Source organism: Hetaerina americana, unplaced genomic scaffold (assembly GCF_022747635.1).
Source record: "Hetaerina americana unplaced genomic scaffold, ioHetAmer1.1.p SCAF_13, whole genome shotgun sequence".
In the NCBI taxonomy this organism is placed as follows: Eukaryota; Metazoa; Arthropoda; class Insecta; order Odonata; family Calopterygidae; genus Hetaerina; species Hetaerina americana.
The window spans coordinates 3,808,207-3,826,979 of NW_027286403.1; the positions used below are offsets into that span (position 1 = coordinate 3,808,207).

The 18,773-nt window shown below is 40.8% G+C and overlaps 1 non-coding gene across 1 annotated transcript; it reads right to left on the reverse strand.

Annotated features, from left to right (window-relative positions):
- Positions 1 to 14,734: 14,734 nt before the first annotated feature.
- On the reverse strand, positions 14,735 to 14,806 carry TRNAP-UGG (transfer RNA proline (anticodon UGG)). Its single transcript has one exon. It is a non-coding gene; the product is annotated as a tRNA-Pro (tRNA).
- Positions 14,807 to 18,773: the final 3,967 nt, after the last annotated feature.

Genomic DNA, 18,773 nt, shown 5'->3' on the forward strand with positions numbered 1-18,773 from the left:
TTATTCACGATGATGTGTTGTCTGACTTGGCAGATAATCGATGCAAAAGAAATCGGTCTATAATTACTGGAGTTCACCCTATCTCCGCCTTTTTCGCGGGGGGGGGGGGAAGGAAGGGGTTTGTGAGATAGCATTAACGCGTGAGGTATTGAACCATTTTCAATCAACTTGTAGAAAACGGGTTTAAAATAATATGTTTGTATTTATATTTCGGAACTTTAAGATAATTTTTATTTTTATTTTAAGTTAATCCACCTTCCGAAAAAAATATTTTCCCCTGAGGTCTTATCTTGCGTCGAAGACTTATTTCTCTACATCATTAATTTTCGGGGACGTTCTGAAAGAAGTGAGTTAGTATATAGGACCATTTTTTACTCTTTATGCGATAATTTTGTCATTTTCTGCCGTTGAGACATGCACGAGTGCCGTTCAACGTATCCTTTGTATTTCTCAGGAGTAAGAACAAAATGATTTCGTGTTCTCATCTAAATATTCCCATAATATATTGATTTTTAAAGGTAATATGGGCTTGCACACAATATTTTTTGCTTTCACTCGATATTGAACAAGTTTATACTCTTATCTTTTAAAAATATAATCATCACTGCTTTTTGATCTCTTTTTAAAATTTAATTGAAGCTTTTTTATTCTTTTCGGGCTCACTCACACTATCTGTTGTACCATCGTCGTGATTTATTCTCGCGCAGGAATCTGTGTACAACAAATTTCTCTATCCCATTACACGTAAATTTAAAAACTTTATTTAAGCATTTTTTCTAATTTTTCTCTGCTTTATAGCTTTGAGCTTCCTGTCTGAATATTTGCTGTTCGAGTTTCAACTTCTCCCAAAACTCATTAAGCTTCCTTTATTAAATTTATGAACTTCGATGAAATTATTATACTGTGCCTTTAGTTATGTCTACAACGGTAATAATCTCCGTAGAATTATTCGCAAATTTCCGCTATGCTGATGCATCGTTGGCGGTGTAATTACCTGTTAAAACAAGAATTTAAAGGATATATTTAGAAGTTTTCGATTATTTTAGGGAGGAAAAGGAAAAAATCGCGAAATATTCGCGATTTTTTCAGGTTTTTCTCCTTATTAACTTTTCCAATTAATTATCAATTCCTCAAGATTTTACCTAATATATAGCTTAACACGTTTTTAATAACTCCGGGCGTGTTCGTGTACCCTGCGCGCTAGCAACCCCGATACCTCCAGGGTCCATCATACCTCGGCGGTATGATGGACCCTGGAGCGATTGAAGGGGTTCCCGACACGGCAAAACGACAGCCCTCCGCTTAACAAAATCTGCTCCATTTCTCCGATAGATATTTCAAATTCACCGATTAATAACCTCTCACAGTACTAAGCGTGCAGCACGCTTTGCTAAAGCAAAGTAAAACACGTGAGGTGGAGTACATATAATGAGGACGATGAATAACAGTGAGTATACTTGTACTATAATCCCACTGTAGAAGCAAAGTAGTTTTTATGAAAAACAGCGTTTCAACAAGAATTTAGACTATAGTTAACAACAGGCTATTAAAATGACTGCTATTAAAATAGCATTTCTTTACTTCACGTGATCTTGACCACTAACTGGGCCTCGTCCTTCTGATTGAAGGCGTGGTGATTGAAAGCTTATATATATATATATATATATATATATATATATATATATATATATATATATATATATATAATGGGCTGACACAATATAACACAAATAGAAAAGAATAGCCACATTTAAAAGAACACTCACACGGTAAATTGTAAAGATTTATTGTATTATTTATTATGTAAATATATATATATAAATATATACATATAAATAAATACATATATATATATGTATATATATATATATATACATATAACTATTATCTTACCCGCCTTATCTCTAACTGTTAGCATAGATCTCCCTTTCTTACTTCCCTATAAAGATTTAACTTTACTGTACAGCGAACCAATTTCACCCTTCCTCTGCAAACTTTCCATATTATATATATATATATATATATATATATATATATATATATATATATATATATATATATATATATATAAATGAAAGCTCTAGTATATACAAATAAATGCTTAAAAATAATCTTGGTTCTAGTTCAGCTTTAAAGGTCTTCCGTCTGTTGTGGGCGTATTGAACGAGCCTCTGAAAATCCAACACGTGATAGTATTCCATCAATACTCCTTAGCGCTCTCCCGAGCACTTTATCCACAGGACCAACCGGGTTGATTCAAAATGATCATATTACTTAATCACCCCGGATGGATTTTTAGATGAAATGATACATTCCCATCTATGAGCCGTATCACATCGCTCCCATTATTTATTTTCTATTGAATGTAATGCAGTTGGTAGTTGAACATCTCGAATGCACGTAATTTATAAAACTTGTTGAGGCGTTACATATGAATACAATTTACCGGTATAAAGGAGGAATACCTTGAAATTATGATGAAGTACAGATGAAAACTTTCTTTTTACATGAACAAGTCCTCATGATCTCATCAAATAGTTGTAATCTAACGAACGAGTCGAGCATCACACCTTACTTCCCCGACATCGTTTTAATCCCTTGCAATAGGGAGAGTTCCGATTAACGTAAAAGTGACACGTAAAGGTAAAATGTAAAGTTAATGCACTTCCACCGCTACCGTCTGCTGAATTACTCAATCGAATGCCACTTCCGATTGCAACTAGTACAGGGCGGGGGTGGGGTCGATAGTAAGTCGGCGCAAACGTTGGCCTGAACCAAGTTAAGTTTTTCAGGTCGGGAAGTGGGGGGGCTATGTAGGATAAGGAAAAAAATGAGCGACCCGAGCAATGGTGTTGCCTTCCTCACCTGAGGGAGGAGCGGGTAAGTGGGGGGGCAAAAAGGACGGCGGGCGAAGATCCACCTCTTGTTATCCTTCGGAGCATTGTCTGTGTGCGTCTTGTCTCCTGAGGGCAACGAGATAGCATCGAGAATGAGCGTGCCGTGCTGGGAGTCGGCCTTTATGAAATCCGAAGCCGGGATATAGTCGCGTACGAAGGTCAACAATATGTGCACCAAGACCCCTCCCCTGGGGGATGCGATAGAAAAGTGGAGGATACGAGAGAATGAATGAGAGTGGAAAGAGCCGAGGGGGGGGGGAGTTAAAAGGTCACGCAGCTGGTAGGGAAATCACCTTACATTGTTTACAGGAGTTCCCTTTCGGGGCTAAAGGGGGTAGGAGGCGTTTGCTGGGTGGGAGGACGAGGTGAGAGACAAGGGGAGATAGGGGAGGGGAGCGAGAGAAACCCGGCGCCGGCCCCGCTGTGAGCCTCCACTCCGCAAAAGGAAAGGAACAGATAGTAGGACGAACACGCACGTAAAATACCCTTCTTATAATCCGAGGGCAGGGATTCGTGTGAGTTCTTAAATTTTAGCTCCTAGACGGCATGCTTAGTTCCGAACCCGGAGTGGTTCTAAGGGATCCACGGACATCCTCCTTAACCCAAAATCGTTACAGAAGGGATTGAGACGATTAGAGGGTAAAGGAGATAATTGATATGCTCCTCAATAACTCATACTATATAATGGGCATATAACGTGTATCATACTTTTCATCCACAAACTTAATTCCCGTTAAGAACCCTTCGCTGATGTCCATTGATAATTTTATAGATTTATATACAATTCTACCGATAGCTACTGATGATGTACCTCCTAATTGCCAACGCCTGTGCTCGCTTATCCCATTCCAAACGTTAAATACTTCTGTATATTCATTTTAATATTTTCGCGTTACACTACATTCATCTTCAAAACACCTTGGGTAGATGGTGATACACATTTATCGGGAAAGTTTGCTTTTTATTAAAAACATATTCCATGCTACAAGAAGCTAAAGAGACCTGAGAAATGCCTGAGACTTCACGAATAAAGAATTTAAATGAAAAGGGCGAATTGCAATGAAAAGGACTTTCAACTTATTTCCGAATCATCAATTAAATTCTCCATCGGCCCACAATGAATTCCCAGAACAAAAATACATTTATACGTCTGATAGCAAGCGGACGTGATTTATTTCCATTATATGCATCACGTCATTGGAACACTGTCTGCCCGCTTGCAATTAAAATAATAGAAATATATTTTTTTAATTCCTTTCAAACCAAATCAATTAGAACCAAATCGAACCTATTAGAATTTATTGACCGATTCCAGCAGATATAAAGATTACAATGAAATGCATCATAATTTTCACTTAGTCATCTTATTGTACTTTTATGGGTATATATTCCATTTATTTTGAAAATAATATCTTGAACTGCGGCTTTCGTCAGCGGTTTGTCTTAGTGTGGGGGTTGTTAAGGTAGTAAGTGTTTTTAGCGACAATGGCTAATTACACACAGCCAAAAACCCTCCCATATTAATCATAAAGCGAAAGCGAAAAAGTACAATTGTTTCATTTGGTATCGTTTTGTTATATTTACACGGTAAAAGGTCTGTTCTTCTTATTTAAACTGATCATTTTCTCAGCACATTGCCATTAATACCATTTTTTTGTTTACATTATGAGAGCGTGTCACAAAATTTCTATCTACGAGTACTATACTTTATCCCTGCATTTCCTTTAAATTAGGAGATGAGAGGTATAGCGCTTAAACGACGAATGCTGCAATTGAGAACCCCACTAAAATTGTCCAACAGCCTAGTCGATGAGTGGCCAACAATTGGTCGGCGGGTTGACTCTACCATCGTCCTCAAGACGATGACTTTATGCTCCGTGAACATACAAGTTCGGTCAGGTGACGGAAGTCTGATGGGCTCTTTCTCGATTGCTAAAAACCTCCTAAACAAGGAGCTCCGTGATAGTACGAGAGAGTATCTGGCGTCGTGGATGATGGTTTTGGCCTTCCCCCCTCTGATTCCGTTTGTTTAGTCAGTCCCAATATCCGTTGGACCGGAGAATCAATGTTAACTTGGAAAAAGCGGTGATGGGGACTCGTTCGAGGTCATATTTTGCCACCTTTGACTTACCTGGGTATCCCGTTTGAACACATTCCTTGTGCCATTGTTACAATTTTCCGACAAGTACAGCCACGGGAAATCGTCAGATGAAGATTAGTGGCCTGGTCTTTGAAATAACATCGCTCCGTAACTGACACTTGTTTTCATCGTTGATGGCGGTTTATGCTTCCCACAGCGTCAACACAATGAGCAATTCCTCATGAATTAAAATCACCTGCCATCCATCTCATCACCGCGAGATTGGCTGCGAAGTGTGGCTGGCCGTGGGTGACCTGGCCGTGGGTGACCCGGCCGCCTGGTTGCCCAGGCTCTCCGCGAAGTCTGTGCGTGGAGAGGAGGGGGGGAGGGGCGCGGGGAAGCGGACGACCCAGGAAGTGAACAAGGGGAGGGAGTGTTGCTCAGGCGGCAACTGAAACACTACTGACCGTCCCTTAGAGTGCCCGTGGCCCAAGGGAGGAAGATCGCTCGCGGACACTCAGGGCCCGATAAACACGTACCATATCCATCGCCTTAAGGATCGCCCACAGGGGGATGATCCGACACTTGGAGCTTACATGCTCTCATCCGAATGAATCGATTGATTCCTTGAGCCCCAACCTAATTCGTAATGCGGATGTTAGTTTTCCAAATGGATGACAATTGATGCTTCAAATAAAATAACATGTATGAACTAGCTCTGTATGGTTTTATTTATCGCTCCAATATTTTATGGAATCGGAAACTAGTCGACTCTCCTTCCAAGCCTAAAGGACATCGACGAATCCCAAGAGCATCAACATGTTAACAAAATGCTATTCTGATAAAAATTACTATCAAGTTTGAGGAACGTTTTAAACGAGGTGACGTACACCTCCATCATTTTCTATGGGATTCAAGCATAGGCACGTTACTTAACAATTTTTCAAGAGAAGGAATATATCTGGAGCCTATCCTACGGTGTAGGATATCATTTGTCTTTATTTAAGTTGTCTCTTTAAAGGGTTTTCATTTGTTCTTTTGTTAGAGTCCACCGAATCAACCGCATTCCGGGCCACTTCACACACACACACACACGCACCATATGCAAGGAGTGAGCATCCGCACTGGGAAATTAATCTTGTACTGGCCGTGGGGTGCCACGGGTTCCAGAGGGCGGCGGCAGACGAGAGGTGGCCAACGAACTCCACCTCGCCCCTCCCACACCCTCCCCAACCGCCCGTCACCTATCCATGACCCCTTTGTTTCGCGGACGCGGTTCCTTTCCCACGCCCGCACAGAATGGGAGCCAATCCACGGAAACAATTCCGACCGATTCTCGTCTCATTGCGAGTGCCCGGGCGGCTTTGGCCAACGACCACGCACCCACCCACGTCGCGATTACGCAGAGGGGCGAGGCTGCGGGAGCGTCCCTCTCAACTCTCCACGCACCTCTCCGACGTGACCCCGTGCTCATCTCTTTCCTATCACATTGATTGATTGGGGTGTCCAAGATTTCAACCCTTCACTCTTTGACTACTCGTTCGGGCGCGAGTGTTTTTACTCCACCCAGATAAGTATTAGGACGGTATATACGAAATGCATGCTTCGATTAAGTGCGCTAAGGTGTAATAATGACACCGCGATACCAGTTTATCATTTTAATGATTCGACGTTATTATATAGGGTATTTCACTTAATTACTGCCGGAATGAGCACCCAGTTTATCTAGTTCTTAATTAGCAGCGATCACTCGTGGAGTTAGCACAACACAATATGTAATAATAATTGGGATATGGATTATTTCTCTTAATTACGTGGCAAGTTCCCTTGAATTCATCGATGAACCGATTTTACATTTATTTTGCTACGTAGGCTTTTCAATAGATCCAGTTAATCTGGAAATCAGCCGTGACTCTCTTGACTATAATAATCACACTAATTTAATTCCAAAAGTGAGACATATTTCCATTACAGTAATTTGGATCGAAGTCGTCTGCTTGGTAATACACCCAATTTCTGAATTCGAAGATCGAGCGTCGATTAACGAATTCATAGCAAAATATCGAGTACATATTTTGTCCATATCATGCATGCACTTTAAAGGAACCCATTTTTATAATATTGTCCCCGCATGATTTAAATATTGCCATTCTAACAATATTTTTGCTTGAAAGTAGCTTCTTCCATTGTGCTCGTAGTTGATTCTCCTCGAGTTCAGAGAAAAATAGAAAAAAATATCCCCAAAGGAAACTCACACGCTAAAAGTAAATAAAACGAACTTGAATTAAAGAAAGAGAGCCCTTCAGTGGTGGCATCTAAGCGATGGACACATCCTGACTTATGCGTACGATCTAAAAGTTGTGTTCTGTCACACATGTGACATAGGAGGACAATGGTTAGCATACTTTGATGCAAGTGGAAACAAGGCATGAGTTCAAGATATATAGGGCAAATGCCAAGAAGGGCTTTCGGAAAGCGTTAACCAAATTCAAAAGAAAATATTAGCAGAAAATTTTAAAGAGAATCCGAAGGTATTTCGGTCGCACGTTAGAGAGGTTTAGGGAAATAATCCAACCGCTGATTCACTCAAAAACAATAAAGGCGAAAGAGTAACCAGCAGTTTGGAAAAGGAAAAGTTATTAAATTCCTTCTTCTAAAGTGTCTTCACCAATGTTTCACCGAATTTCTCCGATGGTTCACCAATTCGTTCCCGCCAACCCTTGCCTGAAATTGCAATATCATGTAACGGAATAGAGCGTTTGCTGAAAAATGGTAAGCCTGATAAATCCTCCGGGCCCAATTAAATACCTGCTCGTATATTTAAGAAACTAGCGTGGGAAATTGCGCCGTATCTAGAAATCATATTTAAGAAATTTTTAATAGATCACTAGGTTCCCAGTGATTAGAAACCGGCTAATTTAACACTTATATTCAAGAGTGGAGAAAAGGAGGAACCAAACAATTTCAGACCTATTTCCCTTACATCAATATCATGCAAGGTCATGGAACATATAGTTGCTGGTTCGATCGTAGGACACCTCGATGGTCAGGAGTTATTAATGAAAAATCTGCACGGTTTCTGAAAGCGTAAATCCTGCGAGACACAACTTATGCTTTTTTTCATGATATCCTCAATTCGGGAGAGACCAATGTCCCAGTGGACGCGGTTTTTTTATATTTTAAAAAGGCTTCCGACAAAGTACCTCATAGTAAACCACTCACAATCATAGATAAAAAGATCCTGGGCTGGATTATATACTTTTTTCATGGTCGGGCACAAAGAGCAGTCATAGATGGAGTTAGCTCTAATGCTGTGGAGATTACTTCAGGTGATCCCCAGGGAAGTGTTATCGGACCTCTTTTATTCCTTCTTCAGGTTAACGAAATTAACTCTGTAGTCAATAGTAAGATACGTTTATTTGCCAACGATGCAGTGGTTTACCGAGATATCCATAATCCTGAGCATGAAGCAGCTTTAGTATATTACACGCTAGTGTGGCATATACAGGGTTCGTCCGGAAAATAAGTGTACTGACTCCTGGGCTGGGCGCGCCGCTCCAGGCGCGCCCAGCACCGCTCTGACGGGCTGCGATTGGAGGGGGGTATGTTGGCAAGAGACGCTGAAAAAGACAGTCGGCTCTGAGCTGTGGTGTAGTGAGGAGCTCTGTTAACGCGAACCTCCACGCTCGACCCACGTCACGGAACGCGATGCCGAAGTTTTTGGAGCAGCGTTATTCCATCAAATTTGCGGTAAAGCTTGGGAAATCGTCTACCGAAACTGTCGGTATGATTAACCAGGCTTACGGGGAGTCAGCCATGTCCAGAAACATGATCTTTCGGTGGCACAAGATGTTCGTGGAGGGCAGAGAAGAGGTCGACGACGAGTCTTCGAGAGGTTCCCGATGATGCCTTCGCGGGAGCGTTCCAGGAATCGGAACGCCGCTGGAACAAGTGTATCGAATCACAAGGGTCCTATTTTGAGGAATATTAGCTTAAGATATGTAAAAGTGTAATACATTTTTTTTCCTTAGCTCAGTACACTTATTTTCCGGACGAACCCTGTATATGGTGGTTAGGATTAATAGTAAAAAAGGGCGTAGTGATGAATTTTTGGGAAAAATAGCCATTCCTTCCCGAACGCCAACTGTATCAGGAACACCGATACAGAAAGTGTAGACTCATTTTAATACTTATGCGCTACCCTCACTCACGATCTCTCCTGGGTGAAACATTAACGGGGAATATGTGGGCAAGCTAACAAAAAATTAGGATTTATGAGAGGAGTATTGGCGAAATTTGATGAAAAAGTTAAATAGCAATGTTATCTTTCACTGGTTAGACCTCATTTAGAATATGCTGCTAGGATAATGAATCCTGACGAAGTTGGATTGATTTCCCAAGTGGATCGCAGGCAGCTTAGAGGAGCTATATTTGTGAAACGAAATTATTTGTCATAATTACAGGGTAGCGTATCAAAATGAGTAGAGGATCTGGATTGGAAGTCACTCGCGAAGCGAAGGCTAGATAACAAATTAAATTTCTTGCATAAATTGAAAGGAAGTGTCTTCAGCGATGATGTTGAAAATGCATTATTACCCCCATCGTATTACGGTAGGAGATATCATATCAATAAAACTCGAGAGGTTAAATACATTACAGATAAATTTAAGATTCCATTTTTTCCGCAAAAGGTAGGGGATTAGAATAGAAGAACGTTTGACCGACTGCGCTAGGAGGGAAAGGTGTTTTGGATCAGGGGTAGTCTGGTGGGTAATCACCCCCTGCCACACACTCTAGAGGTGGCTCGCAGGGTACTAAATAAAAGTAAAGTATGCGGCGCAGAGGAGGTTCGGCGGCTCTAAGTCCAAGGGATTGTTCCGATGGAACAGAGGCTACTAGCGTATACGGCGCTCTTCTTTGTCTCCCATCTGCAGCTTAGTCTGGTGAGTTTTAAGTAATTGATATTTCGACCCTTCAATCTAAACTCAACGTGGAATCGCCCTAAACGCCCTCCTAGCCATGCGTGCCAAAGTTATTACACCGCATTCTTTGGACACGCGTGCCATAAGTTCGTCGCCTATTATCCCTCTGCATACCAGAAATTCGTAATTCATCATATTTTCCTGAGCATATACAAGTTTCTCTTCCACAAAGTAGTGCGACAGAGATTACTCTCTCATTCTGTCATATTTGCTACCTTCAACAAAACTGAGTCTTCACGTACTACTCCACATAGGCACAAACAAAGACTAATATTACCATTGTGCACCCCATGTATACTTATCTTAATCCATGCTATTTTAAAAAAATCATTATTCTTTTTCAAAATTTTTATAAAATCCGTATCTTTAACTCAATGATGCAATAGATCGAGGAACATTCAAGTGATAAAAAACAGATATCATCCGGGAATTCAATGAAACTGAAACTCATTTCAACATTCACACTAAAATAATACGAAGGAATAGCAATTCCCGTGAAAGGAGCAATATCACGGATCGATTTACGGAAAATGTTTAGTTTGAAGTTTTGGTCGTCCTGTCATTCCTATGGCCTTCGGTTATCCATAAGGAGCAAATGATGACGTGCTTCGTTTTCCATTTGAACACACGTTTACAACATGCATTGCGGAATACTATTCTGAAGGCGACCGTGAATGTGTGGAATTCAATCCCACTTGTCGGTCTTTAGGGAATTCTAGCGCATTAGCAGTAATCTGTTGTTTCGACACGTGGGATCAAGCAGGACTAGAGCAATCTCAACTCCCTCCGCCTCGTACAATATTATAATATTTAAAAATTGCAAGCAACGTTATAACATTCCTCGAGAGTGACAATTATTTATATATTGCACTTAACACTTTTTTAAACGCTTTTAATACAGTTGGGTCCTTTTCGCACGCGACAACGTAATTTACTGATAAATGACGAACAACGGTCAGATGACGGCAGATTTTTAAACGACTCAGAGACACTATGAAATGGGTCAGGAATGGAGTCCGGAAGAAATACTTAACAATACAAGTGCAAATTTTAATTTCAGAGATAAGTGAACGGACAAGACTCACATGCTTAATTATTTGAGCGTCGCTGACCATTTACAACGCGTGGATATAATCATCCAAAGGGAACTCACAAGAGGGCACGTCCGTACAATACAGGAACTGTGTGTACGGACATCCTGTATATGAATATTGTCGATCCATCTCCTAAAACCTTAAATAAGGCATAGGGCAGAATACATAGAAAAAGCCTACACTTTGCGAAAATGAGTGACGAAAGAGTACAAAGTTCCTGCTAATCACAATACCGATAATAACAATAAATACAATAGCAATACTTACGATAAGAATTTTCCCTATAGCAATACCTACGATAAGAATACGGATAAATAAGTGGATGAAAGGCCAAAAATGTCGTAAAAGTTTCAATCGTGTCATACACGATATATTTGACACTGATGATACCAGGGATAATAGAAAATGATCGAAGTGGAGGACTCAATGAGAAAATTAAGCAGGAGTACTAAAAATGTGACGGAGACCCTATTGGAAAGACTGATTAAAAAATTGTATTTCTTTCCCATTTTTTAACTTTGTAGCACAGACAGGAAGGACACGCAGAGGGACTCCTAACCCCTAACTCCTCTCTCGCTTTCAATATAACTTCTCCCTCACAATTCTATGGGAAAAAGTTTTTGCTTCCCTCCTCCCTGTTCTTTCGCGCTCCGCGGGCCTTTTGAGTATGCGACTGTAATCACCACGGCTCACCGACTCCAGCCAATTCCCTCGATCCACACCTTCTTATTTCAATTCCCAAGAACTCCCGCACGGATTTCAAAACCATTTGGGGCCGAGCACCCTCTCGACACCCCCAACCTCCTACTCCCCACCTCGCACCTCCCCCCGGCTTCGTCACCACGCCCCCACTCGCAAACCCATTCGCCACATTGTCGCGCACGGAGACGCGATTGCCTCACGCGCCCCAGGATCACCCCCCGCGACCACCCCCGCGCGCCCCCTGTCCCCCTCCCCACCCCATTCGCTCGCTCTCCTCCATCCTTCCCAGAAACCATCTCTCCAGACTCCCCGAATCGATAATATGCCACGCTTCTCTATGGTGGATATTAGACGTGTCTGCGGCGGAGGATTCGGCCACGTCGCCCTGCCGCTCGCTTCTCAGGCTGATTGAATTTGAGCCGAAGTTGGTTGCGAAGTCCCACGGCGAGTGGGTTGCCCCTGCATCTACCGATCCGCCTAGTTATACGCACGTGCAAAGAGGCACACTGTTATCGCGAAACATGAGGAACCATGCGGCGATAATCGGATAGGAACGTGGATATTCTTAATTTTTACTTCTAAATTATCGGAATTAAATTAAAATGCTACGATGACATAGATAAACAAATCAAATAGTTCTCAAATCCTCATGCAGCTTGTAATTGAAGATGAAGAGAACCCGCATACCGGTATTAGAAATCCAAGATTGGAGATGATACACTAAAGCTCGGTTTTATAAATCTCATTAAATTCAATAGATAGTTCATGTGAACGCTAAATTAACTTACATACTACCAAAAAATCCTATATTAGGGATAAATAAGATTATAAAACAGTGAAGTTGGGCATTGTAGTAATAATAACATCACCTCACAGTTATAGAGCTGTTTAAACGTTGGTTTTGAACTTAACAAGCGGTCATAAAACTGAGTTTTCACCTTAACCGGAGGTTAAAGTTAACCTTTAGTTTACCATGACATGATAAACCTGGACTAAATGGAAAATCGCGGCTTTAGTTCAACATAACAACATGAGATTAATTCGTTAACCAACGCCTTTCGTTTGGCAAGAGAGGACGCTTCGAGACTAGCCGTTGGTCCATTTAAACACATGCACTTTAAATGGCAATTATCTACTAATAAATGCTATTAAAGATAAAACATGAACAAATACTCGCCTCGAACCATTCGTCGAAAGGGAAATGAAGGCCTCATCCTCTCGGCTCCCGTTACTCAACCCCCGACAATCTCCGACGGTGGCGACCCCGATCCAATTACGTCGGATTCAGTGCAACGGATGCCGCACCAATACTTATGAGTGACTCCATCACTAAGGCTGAACTTCTCCGCTCTCCCGTTAATCCTGGTGGGCGGCGTGGGCAGGGCCGAGGTGGAAAGAGAACCGCAAGCCCTGTGGTCCCCCGCGTGTGATAATCCCCGAGGACGTTTACGAAACCGACATGCTCACTCGCGAGAAAGACGACAGACGGAGAGATTTCGCGAGCGAAAAAGTTTGCACCTAAGGAGGTGTCTCCAGGTCAAGTTTTCATTTGCCTTGGCTTCGCTGGTAAATGTGCGTTTACAAATCCACACGCTCGAAACTTCGTGTCGATCGTAAAAATGTTGAGAGGCATTCAACGTGGCATCATTTAACGGAGACCTAAGTTAGAAGAACGCCACTTTGCCGCTGGAGGACTACGAGCGAAGCATCGTTTGCAAACGACGTCACGCCGACTTATGCCTGTTTTCACTTTTCCCTAACCGATATATCATGCTTTGTTACGGTGATTCTAAACACCACCGCCATTAAAGAACATTTTGCACATCTTCCCCGTAAAATACTTTAATTTAAAAGAAAAAAAAATTTAATTATTTAAAAAAAAATGAAATACTTTATTCGTCTTGATGATAGTAATTAACCGGGAGGTTGGTTTTGAATATAGTTCACTTCCAACTAATTGTTAGCCTTAAGATGTGTGAAACTTACGCCGACATGGCCAGTCCCTTCACAGGAAAACTATACCGTCTCTTAGGAAATTCTATTGGCGAGGAAATGTCACCGCTTGGAATCTGCATACCAGGACTTGTCCGTAGGCCTCCTTGTGGGACTTAGTATCCGACACCCTAAGACAGTGGCCGCTCACCGGCTCACACGTCACCTCATATTCCACGTGGTTTCAATAAGTGGCCCTCGACCAAGTAAGTTGTTACTTTGGAGCTAAACTTGGATAACATCCACAACGTTTATTATAAGTTGCCAAAATATACCTCAACATGCCTTCAATTACTTGCTTCATACGATATTATAACGCATGATCAAATCCATTCAAATACCTAAATAGTTTAATCGGGCCAGTTATCTACATCTGCACAATACTCCACAATTCACCGCTAGGGTGTGTGGCAGAGGGTGCTGGGACACCAACCATTAAACAAAATAACACCACATGCAAAGAAAACAAAAGCATTCAAATACACACACCCACGCAGATGGGTAAATTCACGGCAATCCCATGTTAACTTACACGCATTCAAATACAGACAATAGCAACTAATTCATGTAAAAGCATGCACGTGTGTGCATATTTTAGTGTATGAATGTCATTGTTTGCGTCTACACTTGTATTACACTCCGCATGGTGCCGAAAGGGCGTGTGGTGGGGGGTGTTATGTCACAAGCCATGAATGCATAATCACAGATATTTTGCCTATTCACGAATATGAGTTTGATCAAGCACTCGAACAAAGTTCATCACCCGAGGGTAGGTATTATGAGATAGGAGAATATTAAAAAAACTAGATATATTCAAACTATGCGAGAAAAATTTCATAAAGTTGGGACAGTTTAGATATTAATCAGAATATTGAAAATTTATGCTCTTGAAAAATACAAGAGTATTACAAACTTCCACATGGGATCGAAAACCATTTGTCTAAAAATTAACGTACACAAGGTGTATCACCAACCCTGAAAAAAAATGGGCCTGTCCGGGATTTGAACCCGGGACCTCTCGCACCCAAAGCGAGAATCATACCCCTAGACCAACAGGCCGCCGCTCTGCAGAGCTGAATTTTGCTTAGGTTTAGTACAAATATATTTGCATTTTGGGAAGTGTTGACGTAATTTGCATATAAAAGCCGTCTTTAATTTTTTAGCCTTTGGCTTAAAGATGTCGAGGATGAGCCCACAATAAGATTCCACATAAGGCTCTAAGGTTGATTACGTGCAACAAATTACGTGTACATGACGCAGGAAGGCAAAGTGCCCCTAGCAGTCTTAAGTGAATATAAGATGTCACAATATGACTCTCTTGCTGTCATATCTGCTTTAAGAAAATTCAAAATGTGCTATTAAGATAAACGACGAACTTTGAAACCTGAAAACTTTCATTGGCATTATATATTAGGTCTCAATTAAATAATATTAATTATTCCTTCTCATTTCAGTATTCCGCATACGTAGCACGATATGTTCTTTTGCGATTTCGGCCACTGGTCACAAAAACTGGCTGGCGGAGCAACCATTCCATTTCCCGTGCCCCGCTTCCCACTCAAGCTTCCCGATTGGAACAAACGCCATTCGCCCGGCTGAGCGCAGTTGCCATTCCCCATCCGAACGTATGCTTCCTGACCACGAACTGGATTGTTGCAATTCCTCGAGTCGACTCCTACAATTTCCAGGGAAGGATTTTCACAATTGGGTGAGAGGGTAAATGGGAGCTAAGTGTGCGAGTGCAGTGAGCTACGTAGCAGCTGGAAATCTGAAGGGCAGGTGCTGGGGAGTGGGCCATTGATTGAGCGAAGAGTATTTAATATACGAAAATTCTATTTGACTAAGAGTTACCAAGTGTGCATAACGATCCATAATAGGAAATTTTGAAATTAACTGCTCTTTCAAGCATCGTCTAGCAAGATTTTCAAGCGTATGGCACACCCGCTTAATGCTACAAAAACACGAACTTTTATTGGGTAAAAATCATTTGATAAATTCACTGAAAAATAGTCGGACATTTAATCTAATTCTGGCCATATGTTCTAAAGCTTGAAATATACAGAATTATGCTACTTTATTTATCCTGGGATCAACCATTGCTTTGAAACTATGTTAAACGTGTCACTCGGTCGCCATGTGCCTTCGTGAAAATCGATCAGAAGGACGGATATCAGATACTAAAATGACTGACAGTAACATTATTTCAATGAGCCGACTACTTAATTCACAGGATAACAATTTAGGTATGTGTTAATGAGAGAAAATCCCTCTAGAACAGGGACTAACTGCATGATTTCTCAGAGACTTCGTTGAGATTTTTGGTATTGTAAAGGAGACGCACGCAAATAGTTTATGTTGAGAATTTGTAGCGGAAGAATCCCCATGAATCACAGAAACTGCCTTAGGATATTCAATACTTGAAACTATCTGTTTGAAAGGGGTATTTCCATTTCGATATCGATCATTAGAGAAAGAGAGTGTGGCCTTTGCAGAACTTGCTGTAGGATTTGCTCCTGGATGATCGGCTTTAAAATGATTTCCTCAATCGCTTTCTAAATTGAAGGAGTTGCATAAGAAAAGTAACCGGGCAACTAAAAATAGTAATTATGAATAATAATATTTCTACTAGGGTTATGACATTTTTCTATAGTGTAAATGGTTACAATCGCTCAAACACTGTACTGTTGGGTATGTCCGACCTGAAATTGGAAGACCCGTGGTTCCGAGCAAGGGTTTTTCTCTAAATGAGAAAACCTTGGTAAATTTTACAAAAATTTTATTTCGATTTATTTGAGACCATTTAAGCTAGACCCGTATTGGGCAGTTGATTGTGTTGGAGTGGCAAGGAGATAAGAAAGGGAAGGGAAAGGGTGTAGCACAGCCATTTGTGGCTTAAAATGAAAAAGCTATACATGCAAGGAGCTAATGGAAGTCGTTCTCCTTCCATAAATGACGGGTTCGCTACATTAATCCATAACATTTTCAATTAAAATATTAATGCCAATATTTGTGAACGGAATAAAGAAGAGTGGTATGCAAATGGATATACTTCTTTTATCAAGCAGCAAAAAGAGGTTAGACTTGCAATGACACGACAAACGCCTTCATAATTAATTTCCTCGGAAAAGCCACCGAGATCCTCCATTGCGTATCTCTCCATTCGCGTCCCCAAAAGTTTGGTCACACTCTTGTTCTTCTTAGTGGGTAAATCATATCATGCAAGTCTCAACACACCATCTCGATACCGTTTCATAATTTCATTTCCGTGCCTCAACAAGTTTCTCCCCTACAATTTTTTTACGCTACCATTACCCGTTGCCAGATGGAACCTCGCAGCAGGCCTTACGTGAACTTTCCCTTTCCGCTTGCACTTTCAGAACGTAAATTTACTCCGAATGGAAAAAATCAATTTGATCGGCTTCGCAGCGCCTCTTAAGAAAGGACGTAAGAACTTTCAATAAGAATTCAGAGGCGAACCGAACCCAGTCAATGACCGATGTGCTGGAGAATTGCGGCGGTTTATGTGTCGCGTTGTCATAGAGATATGGAAGTGATACTTTTAAGACGTTCTGCAGTCTTATTAAAGCCACTTTACTCCCTCTTTCTACCTAAAAAAACCACTTTTCTATCTAACACATTGTCTTTTTATAGCAACAATTATTTTAATGGACATTCACAATCAATTTTAGATCAACAGCAAACGTGCAAAGTATTCAGAATTTCTGGGTCACTCTGATTTCACTGTGTGCTTGGATTCTTGAATGCCATTTATTAGTGACCTTTATACCACTACGGTATCACGTGTATCTCCTCATCATGAAACCAAACTGATCATATCATAAGCTTTTTTTCATACCAAACCATTCTTTTCCACCATCTATAACTTTTCAATTCATTTTTCGATGACCCACCTTAGCTGCGAGTGAAATCAAACTTACTTAGTCCTCAAATGCGGCTGTCTTTCCTTTAATTAGGATTGGAGCTAACACTGATCGGAAAATTAGCTTTCAGCCATTATTCTCTCTCACAATTATGCGAATAAGGTAACAATAATTTAAATGTATCTATCTGCTAATCAATTGCAGTGAACTTGCCAAAAAGTTTTCATATCTTTCCAACTTTATGAAGAAAGCCGTTTGATGGGCAATGCGCCTGCCTACTGGCTAGACTATTGGGTTGGGATTTTGAGTTTGCCTTGGGTTGGGATTTTGAGTTTGCCTTGAAAATTGTTGCTTAATCGTGACACATTGGATACATAAATGTGTTCCTAATAATTATCTTAGCCCTTGAAGTACCAACAAATACGAATAATTATTTCAACTCGTACTATGAAAGATGAATTATACATTTGGAAAGTGTGGTCTCATAAAATATACAGCGTGTCTGTCAAGTCTCATAATATAAACAATAGATGACATTACTCAGAACCAATAACACTTTTATATTCATTAATTTAAATTTTAAATTCATAAATTAAATTAAAGAGATTTTGCATGCCTCAGGGTAAAACAATCAGTTAAAAATATGTTGTGCCATTACAAATGAATGACGAACCCAGCCGATGGTCTGGGTATTCCATTTAGCAGTAAATTGTTAAGCTCTTCCTTTTTAATTTTATGTAATGCCAAGGGGTTGAAAGTATTGCTAAGTGAATTGGAAACTCAGGGCGATAGATATGGGATGAGAATCAATTTAAACAAAACAAAGGTTATGCAATTTTCGAGAATGAGATAGGCTAACGTAAACATAAAATAGGAGCCCAAGAACTAGAGCAGATGGAACAGTTGATGTATCTCGGAAGTGTTTTGGACCACAGTGGTCAAAGTAGTAGGAACGTAAGGAGAGGAATTGCACGTTGATGACAGGGACTTTTAGTAAGGATGCTAAGAAACGACTCCTTAAAATTTTGATATGGAGCGTAGTTATGTAGGGCGCGGAAAATGGAGTCATTGGATGATAGATGTAGATTAGAGGCTTTGGAAATATGGGTGTGGAGGAGGATGGAGAAGGTATAATGGACGGATAG